This window comes from Lycorma delicatula, chromosome 3 (genome assembly GCF_047948215.1).
Source record: "Lycorma delicatula isolate Av1 chromosome 3, ASM4794821v1, whole genome shotgun sequence".
In the NCBI taxonomy this organism is placed as follows: Eukaryota; Metazoa; Arthropoda; class Insecta; order Hemiptera; family Fulgoridae; genus Lycorma; species Lycorma delicatula.
Window position 1 is genome coordinate 5,591,247 of NC_134457.1, and position 13,326 is coordinate 5,604,572.

The window sequence follows — 13,326 nt, forward strand, 5'->3', positions numbered from 1 at the left end:
CTTTCTATACGTCAGGGAAAGTAAACAGGCGTAATGAGAGAATATGGAATCAGAAAATCCGTACTTTACCAAGGAAAAAATTAGAGATTGCCCTAAAGTGGATGTGGGGTGCGGTGTGATGCACAACAGAATCGTTTCTTTTTCTTCGAGCGAGCTAATATATACCTGGATATAATGCAACACTTTACTATACCTCGACTAAATGACTTGCAACTAGGGTGGTTTTCCAGCGGGATGGCGCAACATTACATCGGGAATTACTAGTTTGAGATTTTCTGGAGAATGATCATTTCATGGCAGATGGATTGGACGAGACGTTCCCACTCCCTGGCCACCACGATTACCAGACATAATTCCTTTAGACTTTTTCCTCTGGGGTTGTGTTAAGGACAGAGTTTATGAATCACCCGTTCCTGATCTGGAGACATTAAGACGGAAAATAACTGAAGCTGTTGCTAGTGTTAGCGAAGAAATTTTGGTCAACACGTGGCGAGAAATTGATTATCGGTTAGATACGAGCGACAAAAAAGCGCACTTGTTGAAGTTTACTGATATGGTAAAAAAACGTGAGAATTTTTTTCATTCTTTTGCCAGAAACCGCACTGCTTAACTCTAATATATTTTTTTAAATAGATTTTTGTAATCATTGGAAAGACTTTATGGACACTATTATTTATATTTACAGATTTAATCACTTTTACGACTGCTTCTACACAGCATTCTCAAAATTATTAATTATTTTTACAATAAAAAATGTTCATCAAACACAGATTTTCTTAATTTTATGTTTTGTTTTTCAATAAATGGTCGCACCATTTTAATATTCCTGAAACACTAATCTTCCACTCTTAGAAATGTTTTAAAATCGCTTGCATCAAACACGGACAAAACATTTGCGTGACCGAATCTCTGCTGATTTTTCAGTTTTTGCCTGAACTGTTCCTTTCTCTTTCAGATGAAGTGAGGTTTAAAATCGTTAATGCGGTTTTAGAAATTAGACGGAGTCGGAGTCATAATGAACGTACGAAAACTGAGTTTCGTGTCGGTCACGAAACTCAATAATAACTGAGAAATTATATTAAAAGTATTATAGTGTATAAACTCGCATCCAACATTCAATTTATCATGTCCGACAAGTTGATCGACAAACAAGTCAGTTAATGTATAGCAGCCTTAAACAATAAGGAATTTCAGAACAACACAATAGTCTAGTATAATAATAAAAAGTATAAAACCATTCAAATCTTCAAAATTTAATTCTTCATCTAAAAAAAGAAAGAATATAACCCCATTTTTGAGAAAATTAATGAACACGAGGTAAAAGTAATAAAGCTCCTCATAAGTACTTACTCGAATCAACTCGGTCCACAGTTAATTTCCGAACGATCTGTAGAAATTTTACTATCCGTATGGTCAATTCATGATGTATGTGTAATTTTTACAAACATCTGCACGTGCGGGGAGCCATCACGATATTTAATCGATCATATCGATTATTCCGTTGTTATATAACAACGAAGGGTCGGTCATTTATTCAATTATAAATTTATGAACACGTTAAATTTATATTTTTTAATTATTTTTAAATAATAGAAACAAAAAATTACAAAAATGTTATCGATGGATTACTTGTTTTAATCTAACTTGTATAAAAAGTGTTTGTTTTCAGAACAGCGCAACATTTTAAATGTATTAGCCTCTTAACCTCTTCCGTTTAAATTTTTTTCTATAAACGAATGCGTATTATGATTCAACACCATAACTCTTTCTATCCTTATATAATTTTTGGTGATTATTTTACATATTTTTTTTTATTCTATTTAAGTGTGTTTGTGTTTTATTTACGTGTATCTATTCTTTTAAGGCATTCCCTTTTCTTTTTTTCTAAACTCTATCAGCCTACTTCTTTTATTCTTATACTTTAGAAAATTTTACGGGAGTAAAATTGTGAGAAAATTTTACAATCGAACTATAAAAAATTGCTAGAAAATTTTACAGCAGCACGAATCCTTTATGTATTGATCGTTTTCTTCGGTTAATCATAAAGGATACATTTTATAAAATATAATATTATTATTTCGTATTATTTACTCTAGGATACGGAAGTTAAGACTTGTCTTATTACGAGTAATAAATATCGTTCTTATATATAATAATAATATATATATATATATATATATATATATATATATATATATATAACCGTAATATAATAACCGTATTATTATATATATATATATATATATATATATATATATATATATATATATCGTCGTATAAATAAATGCACTTACAAAAATTTAGTATTAAAAATTAAATAAATTATTGAAAACCTATCTTACGATTTTTTTAAAAACTTTTATTAAATGAATTTCGTTTTGTCTAATTTTATATAGGTTTGATATAAAAGGAACAACATAAAGGAAAATAATAAGCCAGGTTTACCGCATTGCGTGATGTTTCCTTACGGCTTGTTCAATAAGATATCGCCTCTGTTTCTGATTACGTCTTCGGTACGCTTCCTTTATCTTAGTACACAATCTTCAACGCCTTTTACTACAGTCAGACGCATGCGCGTGCGTGATCATCTATTTGTCTTTGCTTCTTCTTCGTTTATCGTCAAACACTGATTGTTTTTAAGCGAGTGCATATGTTTAATATAACACACAGATTCGTGCGACACCGTTTTCATTTATATATTTATCCTTCTTATAAATTTTACAAATTCCATCGTCGTTTCATTTATTATTTTATAAATTAATGTTTAGTTTTTTTTTTGTATAAGTTTCTTCACTGAACGATAATACCCAGTTTCACCTCAGGAACCGTAATAAATAAAAACAGAACCTTTGATTTTTACATCAACCTATTTCTTACAGTAAACGTCGAGTGTTAATTCAGGACTTGCGTCCTTCCCCTCATGTCGTCTAGTTCTAGTGCGGGTTTTCATCAAGAGTCTTCATCGGTCCCCCTGCGTCTTCCGTGGTTCTTCACGATATTACAAAAAAAACTAATCTTTGTAAGACCCCTACATTTCTCTTAATAACCAAATATTTCGGAATCGCTGTATTATTCTTCGGTCGAAACTTACTTCCATCCAAATTCTCCTTATCGCTACACTCGAAACTCTTTCTTCGCTTCGGATTTAAAGACAAAAACTAAAAAAATTGCAAAGTTCAAAAATGTGAAGACAAAAGCAAAAATCTTTGAAGTAGATTGTTCCATGAAAACGTTGGAAACCTGTGATCTACCAACTGCGGGCGGAGAAGCGGTCGGGGACGTCCTGAATCACTGAGATCTGCCTGGGATTCACCAGTCAGCCGCCTCCCACAAATTTCATCCGGGCAGAGGAGTCAGGTACTGCCTGACCCGCTATACCGATCCTATTTCTATTTTCCTGTTTAGCCTCCGGTAACTACCGTTTAGATAATGATATGTATGAGGATACGTTCAGAGGATGATATGTATGAGTGTAGATGAAGTGTAGTCTTGTACATTCTTAGTTCGACTATTCCTAAGATGTGTGGTTAATCGAAACCCAACCACCAAAGAACACCGGTATCCACGATCTAGTATTCAAATCCGTGTAAAAATAAGACCCGCTATACCGACATCCCAGGACTCGCACGTAGCAGTAACCGGGAAGGGGGATAAGCACTCCCCGTCTGCACGACGTTCAACGTCGGCAAATACAGACCTCAGTCGTGCAACATAAAGTTCAACATAAATTTTACGTATCCCTATGTTAACATTTCAGATCTTTACGATGAATATTCTGTCAAACATAGAGTTGAAAGTTTAACACTGATTTCAACGTAAATTTATCTTTAACTTCATATCTTCTGCAGATAATGAAACGACCCAGAACTCTGAGGATATAATAATATATTTATATGTATTTATGAAGTTTGAGAGACGATGCATATTATAGTAATATTTTTTATAACGTCTAAAAGAAAAATTCCTACATAAGCTTTTACTGTGCGCAGCAAAATTATTGTACGTAACTTATTACGTGTTTTCATTCTTTTTAAGTAAAATATCTGTCTATTGATGAATTACAGATAATGTTTTATTTGGGGTTAAATACCTGTAGGGTAATTCTTCAACGTAATCTTTTTTAAACGTAAAAAAGATACAGAGAAAGAAAAAGTGGAAATACGTAGAGGGTTTCTTAACGGTTAGCCCTTGCAGTACGTTACTAAGTAGACCGCTGAGAAGAAACGAGTGGGTGTTAGGGGTATATATAGGGTAGGATTTATGCGTAGCGGTAATATTTTCCTCTCAATGTTTACTCCTTACGTCATGCTTTGCTGTTAGTCTAATGACAACTATCTCTTTTTCTTCTTTTTTCTTTTATTTTATACTTCTCTCTCTCTCTCTCTCTCTCGTTGCACTATTTTACTTACTAGTTAGTCTTCTAATGACCCAGCCCCCTTGCCTTTATTACTGTTATTATTATTATTATTATTGTTATTACTGCTTTCACTACCACGAAGTCTTCCTCGTCATGTGAAAATGCTTATTGTCTACAAATCCTTCGTGTCCTTGTGCATTGCATACAATTTTCACTAATGTTCCTTCTTAACATCTATACTGAAACATATTGCTCATTAACTGTACTTAATTATTTTTTATTCCTGTCTTAATTTAATTTAAAATTTAATATATATATATAAAAAAGATTTAAATTTTTTGGCAGAAACACAATTTTTAAATAAATGAAAAATATTTTATTTTTCCTCAAGTATGATGAAATAAAATGGTCAATCATATATACGTATATATATATATATATTTTTTTTTATTTTTATTTATATAGTCTTCATAAGAAAACTGTAATTTTTTTTTTAATTCTTATGATTAAATTACTTGGAATCTAGTAGCGATTAAACTAACAACAGACAAAGTATGACGGCAGGAGTAAATGTTGAGAGGCAAATAATACCGCTTCGCATAAATCCTTTAATCTAGATTCTATATATAATAAAATTAAAATAAATCAAAAATAGATTGTAATTATTTAATTGATAAATTCGTAACCATCTTGTATTGTATTTGTATTTAAATTAAAAAAAAAATAAATAAATAAATAAAATATTTTAATAAGTGATAATGGAAATAGAATAAAATCATAATTATAAAAGTAATATTTAAAATTTATAATATATTTTTACTAAAAACGTGATAAATTTTGTTGTAGCTTATATTTTAGAAAGAACTATCATATGTACCGTGAGATTAAATTAGAATAGAAGGTTATTAATTAAAAATTTAGAATAATAAAATTGCTAATAATAATAAAATTTATTCGATTTCCTTTCGTATATTAAAAAAAAGTGTTACTTTTATTAATCTACATTCTAGGAATAACAAAACTCGAATGTAAATTCTACGGTATATCAGTAAAATTTAATTATCTTAGTCTATAAAGCCTCCTCTATGAATCATGAGACCTTGCCGTTGGTGAGGGGGCTTGAGTGCTCAGGGATACAGAGTAGCTGGACCGAAGGTGCAACCATATCGGAGAGGTATCTGTTGAGAGCCAGACTAAGGAATGATTCCTGAAAGAGGGCAGCAGCTCTTTCAGTAGTTGTTAGGGGCGTGAGTCAGGATGACTTAAACGGCCGTATCAACATCACTCAGTCCTCTGAGTACTGCGCAGCTGAAAGCAATGGAAAACTACAGCTGTTTTTTTTTTCCAAGAAAATGTGGCTCTGCATTTTCAAAAGCAATAATGGAGGCGCCTTCCTTGGTAAAATATTCCGGAGGTAAAATAGTCCCCCGTTCGGATCTCCGGGTGGGGACTACTAAGGAAGGGGTCACCAGAAAAGTAAAAAATAACATTCTACGAGTCGGAGCGTGGAATGTTAGAAGCTTAAAAAAGGTTGGTAGGCTAGAGAATTTAAAAAGGGAAATGGATAGGGTAAACGTGGATATAGTAGGAATTAGTGAGGTTCGGTGGGAAGAGGAAGGCGACTTTTGGTCGGGTGACTTTAGAGTAATTAACTCAGCGTCAAATAATGGGCAGGCAGGAGTAGGTTTCGTGATGAACAAGAAAATAGGGAGGAGAGTGGAGTATTTCAAGACGCATAGCGATAGAGTCATTGTAATAAGGATAAATTCAAAACCTAAACCGACAACGATTGTTAACGTCTATATGCCTACAAGCGCCCATGATGATGATGAGGTAGAATGTGTATACGAAGAGATTGATGAAGCAATTAAACACGTAAAAGGAGATGAAAATTTAATAATAGTTGGAGATTGGAATGCAAGCATTGGAAAAGGCAAGGAAGGAAATATAGTGGGTGAATACGGGCTGGGCAAAAGGAATGAAAGAGGGGACCGACTTATAGAGTTTTGCACGAAGTATAATTTAGTAATTGCCAACACCCAATTTAAAAATCATAATAGAAGAATATACACTTGGAAAAAGCCAGGCGATACTGCAAGGTATCAGATAGATTATATCATGGTTAAGCAAAGATTTAGAAATCAACTCGTGGACTGCAAAACTTACCCTGGAGCAGACATTGATAGCGACCATAATTTGGTGATAATGAAATGTAGATTGGGGTTTAAAAACCTGAAGAAAAGGTGTCAGATGAATCGGTGGAATTTAGAGAAGCTTGAGGAAGAGGAGGTAAAGAAGATTTTTGAGGAGGACATCGCAAGAGGTCTGAGTAAAAAAGATAAGATAGAAAATGTAGAAGAAGAATGGGAGAATATTAAAAAGGAAATTCTTAAATCAGCAGAAGCAAACTTAGGCGGAATAAAGAGAACTGGTAGAAAACCTTGGGTTTCAGACGATATATTGCAGCTGATGGATGAACGTAGAAAATATAAGAATGCTAGTGATGAAGAAAGTAAAAGGAACTATCGGCAATTAAGAAATGCTATAAACAGGAAGTGCAAACTGGCGAAAGAAGAGTGGATTAAAGAAAAGTGTTCAGAAGTGGAAAGAGAAATGAACATTGGTAAAATAGACGGAGCATACAGGAAAGTTAAGGAAAATTTTGGGGTACATAAATTAAAATCTAATAATGTGTTAAACAAAGATGGTACACCTATATATAATACGAAAGGTAAAGTCGATAGATGGGTGGAATATATTGAAGAGTTATACGGAGGAAATGAATTAGAAAATGGTTTTATAGAGGAAGAAGAGGAAGTTGAGGAGGATGAAATGGGAGAAACAATACTGAGATCTGAATTTAAGAGAGCATTAAAAGATTTAAATGGCAGAAAGGCTCCTGGAATAGACGGAATACCTGTAGAATTACTGCGCAGTGCAGGGGAGGAGGCGATTGATAGATTATACAAACTGGTGTGTAATATTTATGAAAAAGGGGAATTTCCGTCAGACTTCAAAAAAAGTGTTATAGTAATGATACCAAAGAAATCAGGGGCAGATAAATGTGAAGAATACAGAACAATTAGTTTAACTAGTCATGCATCAAAAATCTTAACTAGAATTCTATACAGAAGAATTGAGAGGAGAGTGGAGGAAGTGTTAGGAGAAGACCAATTTGGTTTCAGGAAAAGTATAGGGACAAGGGAAGCAATTTTAGGCCTCAGATTAATAGTAGAAGGAAGATTAAAGAAAAACAAACCAACATACTTGGCGTTTATAGACCTAGAAAAGGCATTCGATAACGTAGACTGGAATAAAATGTTCAGCATTTTAAAAAAATTAGGGTTCAAATACAGAGATAGAAGAACAATTGCTAACATGTACAGGAACCAAACAGCAACAGTAGCAATTGAAGAACATAAGAAAGAAGCCATAATAAGAAAGGGAGTCCGACAAGGATGTTCTCTATCTCCGTTACTTTTTAATCTTTACATGGAACTAGCAGTTAATGATGTTAAAGAACAATTTAGATTCGGAGTGACAGTACAAGGTGAAAAGATAAAGATGCTACGATTTGCTGATGATATAGTAATTCTAGCCGAGAATAAAAAGGATTTAGAAGAAACAATGAACGGCATAGATGAAGTCCTACGCAAGAACTATCGCATGAAAATAAACAAGAACAAAACAAAAGTAATGAAATGTAGTAGAAATAACAAAGATGGACCACTGAATGTGAAAATAGGAGGAGAAAAGATTATGGAGGTAGAAGAATTTTGTTATTTGGGAAGTAGAATTATTAAAGATGGACGAAGCAGGAGCGATATAAAATGCCGAATAGCACAAGCTAAACGAGCCTTCAGTAAGAAATATAAGTTGTTTACATCAAAAATTAATTTAAATGTCAGGAAAAGATTTTTGAAAGTGTATGTTTGGAGTGTCGCTTTATATGGAAGTGAAACTTGGACGATCGGAGTATCTGAGAAGAAAAGGTTAGAAGCTTTTGAAATGTGGTGCTATAGGAGAATGTTAAAAATCAGATGGGTGGATAAAGTGACAAATGAGGAGGTATTGCAGCAAATAGATGAAGAAAGAAGCATTTGGAAAAATATAGTTAAAAGAAGAGACAGACTTATAGGCCACATACTAAGGCATCCTGGAATAGTCGCTTTAATTTTGGAAGGACAGGTAGAAGGGAAAAATTGTGTAGGCAGGCCACGTTTGGAATATGTAAAACAAATTGTTAGGGATGTAGGATGTAGAGGGTATACTGAAATGAAACGACTAGCACTAGATAGGGAATCTTGGAGAGCTGCATCAAACCAGTCAAATGACTGAAGACAAAAAAAAAAAAAAAAAAAAAAAAGTCTATAAAGATTTAAAAACGTTAAAACTAAATATCAAGAAACCCTCAAAAAATCTATAAAATTGTTATCTTAAATTCATACACATAAGATTCGCTTAGATAGGAGTTATTTAATTATAAGAATTAAAAAAAATATTAAAATAACTAGCTTTCTTATAAAAACTATATAAATATATATACTGTTTATTTTTCTCCAACCAGTTTTCCAGCTACTGCCGGGTCAGAATGTGTGTGTGTGTGTGTGTGTGTGTATAGGTAAATGCGATTACCGCTACCGGCTTGCCAGGTCTGACGTAAATTGCAGGAATAATTTAGTTATCTAATTATTTAATAATTTAATTATTTAATTATGTTTAATTATCGGACAAAAATTTCAGGAATAAATTAAGTGCTGCAATCAAAATTGGGAAGCGGGCTGCCTGGTGTAAATTGGTTTAGGAGCTACATGTCGATCCGTGTGGACTTGCGTTTAAACTATCATGAAGAGGTTCGGTAGCCCCTCTCTCTGTTAACCAGGCAGCAAACTCTCCGCGCGGTACTGGATTTGTTTACCACGACAGAGGGTGATCATAGAGACGCCTTTTGCCGGCATGACATCGATTTACCTTGGCAGAATTAAAGTGGACTGCTAAATAAAATCAACGTCACAAAGGGCCTTGACGGTGTCATGGGGAGTTTGATGAAACAGCTAGTAGCAACACACCCGTGGATTGTCTTGGACACATTGAACAAGGCTTTGGAAAGCTATAGTTTCCGTAAGGCATGGAAAGTAGCCATACTAGTGCTTATACCTAAAAGAGGTATACGTAGAACTTGGCATACAGACCAATTTGTCTGCTCAAATATAGCTAAGCTATAGCATTGAGACTTTGGGCTGAGGTTGAGGAAAGAGGTGGATTCTCTCCTCGGCAAAACGGTTTCATCAGAGGAAGATCTACTGTGGATGCTATTCGTTATGTGTTGAGGGACTGAGCGGCTGGGAACCGGAGGACCAGAACCATACCTCTGATAATATTACTGGATATTAAAAACGTTTTTAATAGTGTACCGTGGTCGGTGGTTTTTGACGCGATCAGACGTAGGAATCTCAGTGATTATATCACGGCTATCTCTGCGAGAGAGAACTGAATGCTAGGACAGAGAAATTTTCCATGTACGGTGGTGTGTCCCAAGGCTCCGTGCTGGGCCCCATCCTCTGGGACCTTGTATTTGATGACTTGTTAGAACTAGAACTCACGGGGGATGCAGGGGCAATTGCATATGCGGACGATCTTGCCCTTTTAGTGAAGGGGCGTACCGAGGCTGATGTAAAAGACACTGCAACGGGAGCCATAGACAAAATAAGCTCGTGGTCAAAGGAGAGGGGGATGAGCCTCTCTCCCAGTAAGACCTCTATGATCGCCATGGTTGGTCGGAGGAAAGTAAGATAAATTAATGTTGTCATCGACGGCCTAAGGATTGAGGCAACCAACAGCATAAAATACCTGGGCTTATGGATCGATAAATCAGGAAGGTTCAACACGCTTATACGAGAAACAATTGAAAAGACTGAAAAAGTCATTGCAACCTTTGGTTGATTGATGGAGCTAAATGGAGGCCAAGGCCAAGTAGAAGGAGAATCATCTTGTCCGCGGCCATGACGTTCCTCCTTCACATGCCGTGCCAGCTTGGGCTGAAGCCTTCAGTATCAAGAAAAATGTTAGACGGATGGCCCTGCTGCAGAAAAGGGCGGCAATTAAAATAACTGCTGCATCACCTCGCGTGTGGCAGTGGATGTGATTGCAGGAGTCCCTCGATACATATTCGTGTGAATAAACTGCGGAGGGTGTACGAAGACCTTAAGTCAATTGAGACCAAAGAACAGCTGATGAATGAGTGCCAAGAAGAATGGGATGGTACATGCAGAGTTCGATGGACGAGAGTGCTTATACGAAGGATAGAACCCTGGCTGGAAGGAGACCATGGTGAGATGTGGGTTCCATGTCACCCAACTCCTGTCCGGGCATGGGGTGTTATCCGCATACCTTTATAGGTTTGGAAGAAGGAGCTCCCCATCGTGCATTTATTGCGGGAAGGAGGATACCCCAAACCACATCTTCTTTGTATGTCCGAGATGAATACAGACGAGGAAAGGACTCGGACTGTGATGGCCGTAATCAGACAACATCGTACACCACATGTTCAAAGGAAAGAGGAGTGGGACGCTGTAGACAGCCTGGTCGTCAAAATACTGAAAACTAAGGAGCAAGAGCACCGAGATTGGGGTGATGATTAGCGTAACCTTGAGAGGTTAATCCTAGAAGAAAACAAAGCCGGAGAGCGAATGGATGACGAACAGCCCCTTGTGGAGCCGGCGTTTGTTCGGGCTTGCGCGGGTGAACGTCGGTGATGAAACTCGGGGACTCCTAATCCCCTGAGCTCAAAGGCACCTCCCAGGGCTATGTAATGCTTAATTGCCGGTCCGCTCCCGGGAGGGAAGCTGGTGAGATAGGAGGTTTGGTCAGTAGGGCACTTTAACAACATCTTGAGGAACCTGTTGCGAATCCGACACTCTGCCCGTAAACGGGTTTCCGGTTCCTCCACTCACCAAAAAAAAAAGAAAAGAAGTCTGACGTAGCTGCGATGAAAGTGTAAATGCACCGGTAAACATGTAGCATTGTACAGACTCAGATCGACCACTCCTAAGAAGTGTGTTAATTGAAACCCAACGTACAAGGAACACCGGAATCCACAGTCTAGCATTCAAATCCGTATAAAAGCGACTATCTTTACAAGGACTCGAACCTTAGAACTGTCGACTTCGATAATCAGCTTATTTTGCGATGACGCGTTTAACCACTAGACTAACCCGGCGGGTTAAATATATATATACGATTAACCATTGAATTTCACCGTACCTGAAGAAAAATAAAACAACAGAGAATGATTTTAAGTTTATTAATGAGAATTAATCGACTATAAAATATATATCCTTCCGAATTTATCAACATTTTTATTGCTAAATATTAAATGCGTCAACTTGTTATATGTTACCTACGTAACGTAAAATACGTGTATAAATTTCATTATCTCTGAATAGGAAATGAAGCTCCAAAATACTTCCCTCTAAATACGGTTTAGAATTTTATACAAGTTTAGAATTTTTTTTATCATCTTCATTCATCCTCTGAAGTAATACATTACGGTGGTTTCGGAGGCTAAACAGAAAAAGAGAGAGAGACGGCTATGTGAATGCTACAGCTGTGCTCCTTGTGGCAAGAAGGGATTACTAATGTCGCAGTATATCCGCTTAGCCACTAGTTTATTTTGAACATTTTTTTAAGTCGATTTTGCAAAAATTATTATTTCTTAATCGTTAACAAATGTGCTTAAGAAAAATAGGAACTTAATTAGGCGAAATCTTGAGATACTGAGGGTGACCTTGATCTACAGCCTTATAGCCTAGACATTTTAAGTTGAGAATTTAATGACATCAATACCTCGTATATAGAAGTAATTTGACCAAGAGATATTAAGTGATTTATAGAGTGATACCAAACATACACACGTATATACGAACATAAATTAGATTGTATTTTAGGAGAAATTAGGAAGTTCGGTTTTAATCGATAACTACTAAGTACTTCTGCCTTCAAATATGATTTTACAATCACCTTACAAGAAATAGTGTCCCGGAATCGATGACTTACTAGAACCTCACCACCACTTTTCACACTAACAATGTACCGGTCGTATCGGTTAAGTGTCGTCAAAATCATTTATTTAAAAGTATATCAAATAAATAAGATATATTATAAAGTTTTGTATTTTTTAAAATAATATTCTATTGATTTCCAATTATATGAGAAAATACGTTTTAGATTTTGTTTGTTTTCTCGTAAATTTATTTCTTAAACGTTTTTTTAAAATCGCTCTTTTCCGATACATTTTACTGTTTTAAATTTATTTTTAAAACTATAAACTACTTTCTATTTAAACTATTTCTGGATAATTCCAGAAATCGGGCCAATTTCTATACTTTATCGCGAATAATTTCAGGTAAGAAAGTTTTTTTTTTATAAAAGGTATGAATTTTATCTCATTCCATTAGATTTCGCTTATCTCATTCATTAAATCTTTCTCGTTAACATATATGTAGAAAAACGTCCAAGATCGTACGTAATAGCAAAATTAAAAATGAACATCGTTCGGTAATAATGAGTTCGTTTGGATTTTTTTGACATTTTAAAAAGACAGAATTTTTTGGAATTTATCACCTCTTTCTACTGTGCGGATTAATTTGATTTTTTCCGGTAAGTTTAAAAAAACGAAATTAAACATAAACAGACGTTACGTTAAATGTTAATACTAATGCTTCATTTACATAGCAAAGCTGCTTTATTTGCAGTCGAATGAATTCTACACACGCATATGAAAGCGTTAAATAAGGCTCGTTGTCGGATAGGCTCGTGAACCGACTCAAATCCGTGAATCATGATCTCAATACGTTCACAAGCTCTGCAAAAAAAGAATTTCCTGAAACCGTTCTATAAGGTACGATGTACCGAAAACAAAACAAACGTAATAGTATGATAAGGAATTAAGCGAATATTTTTCTTTTAAC

General features: G+C 35.2%; 1 protein-coding gene across 2 annotated transcripts in view; it reads right to left on the reverse strand.

Moving 5' to 3' along the window:
• LOC142320839 (facilitated trehalose transporter Tret1-like) overlaps positions 1 to 13,326 on the reverse strand; it is a 563,915-nt gene that overhangs the window by 18,902 nt on the left and 531,687 nt on the right. The window lies entirely within an intron of this gene.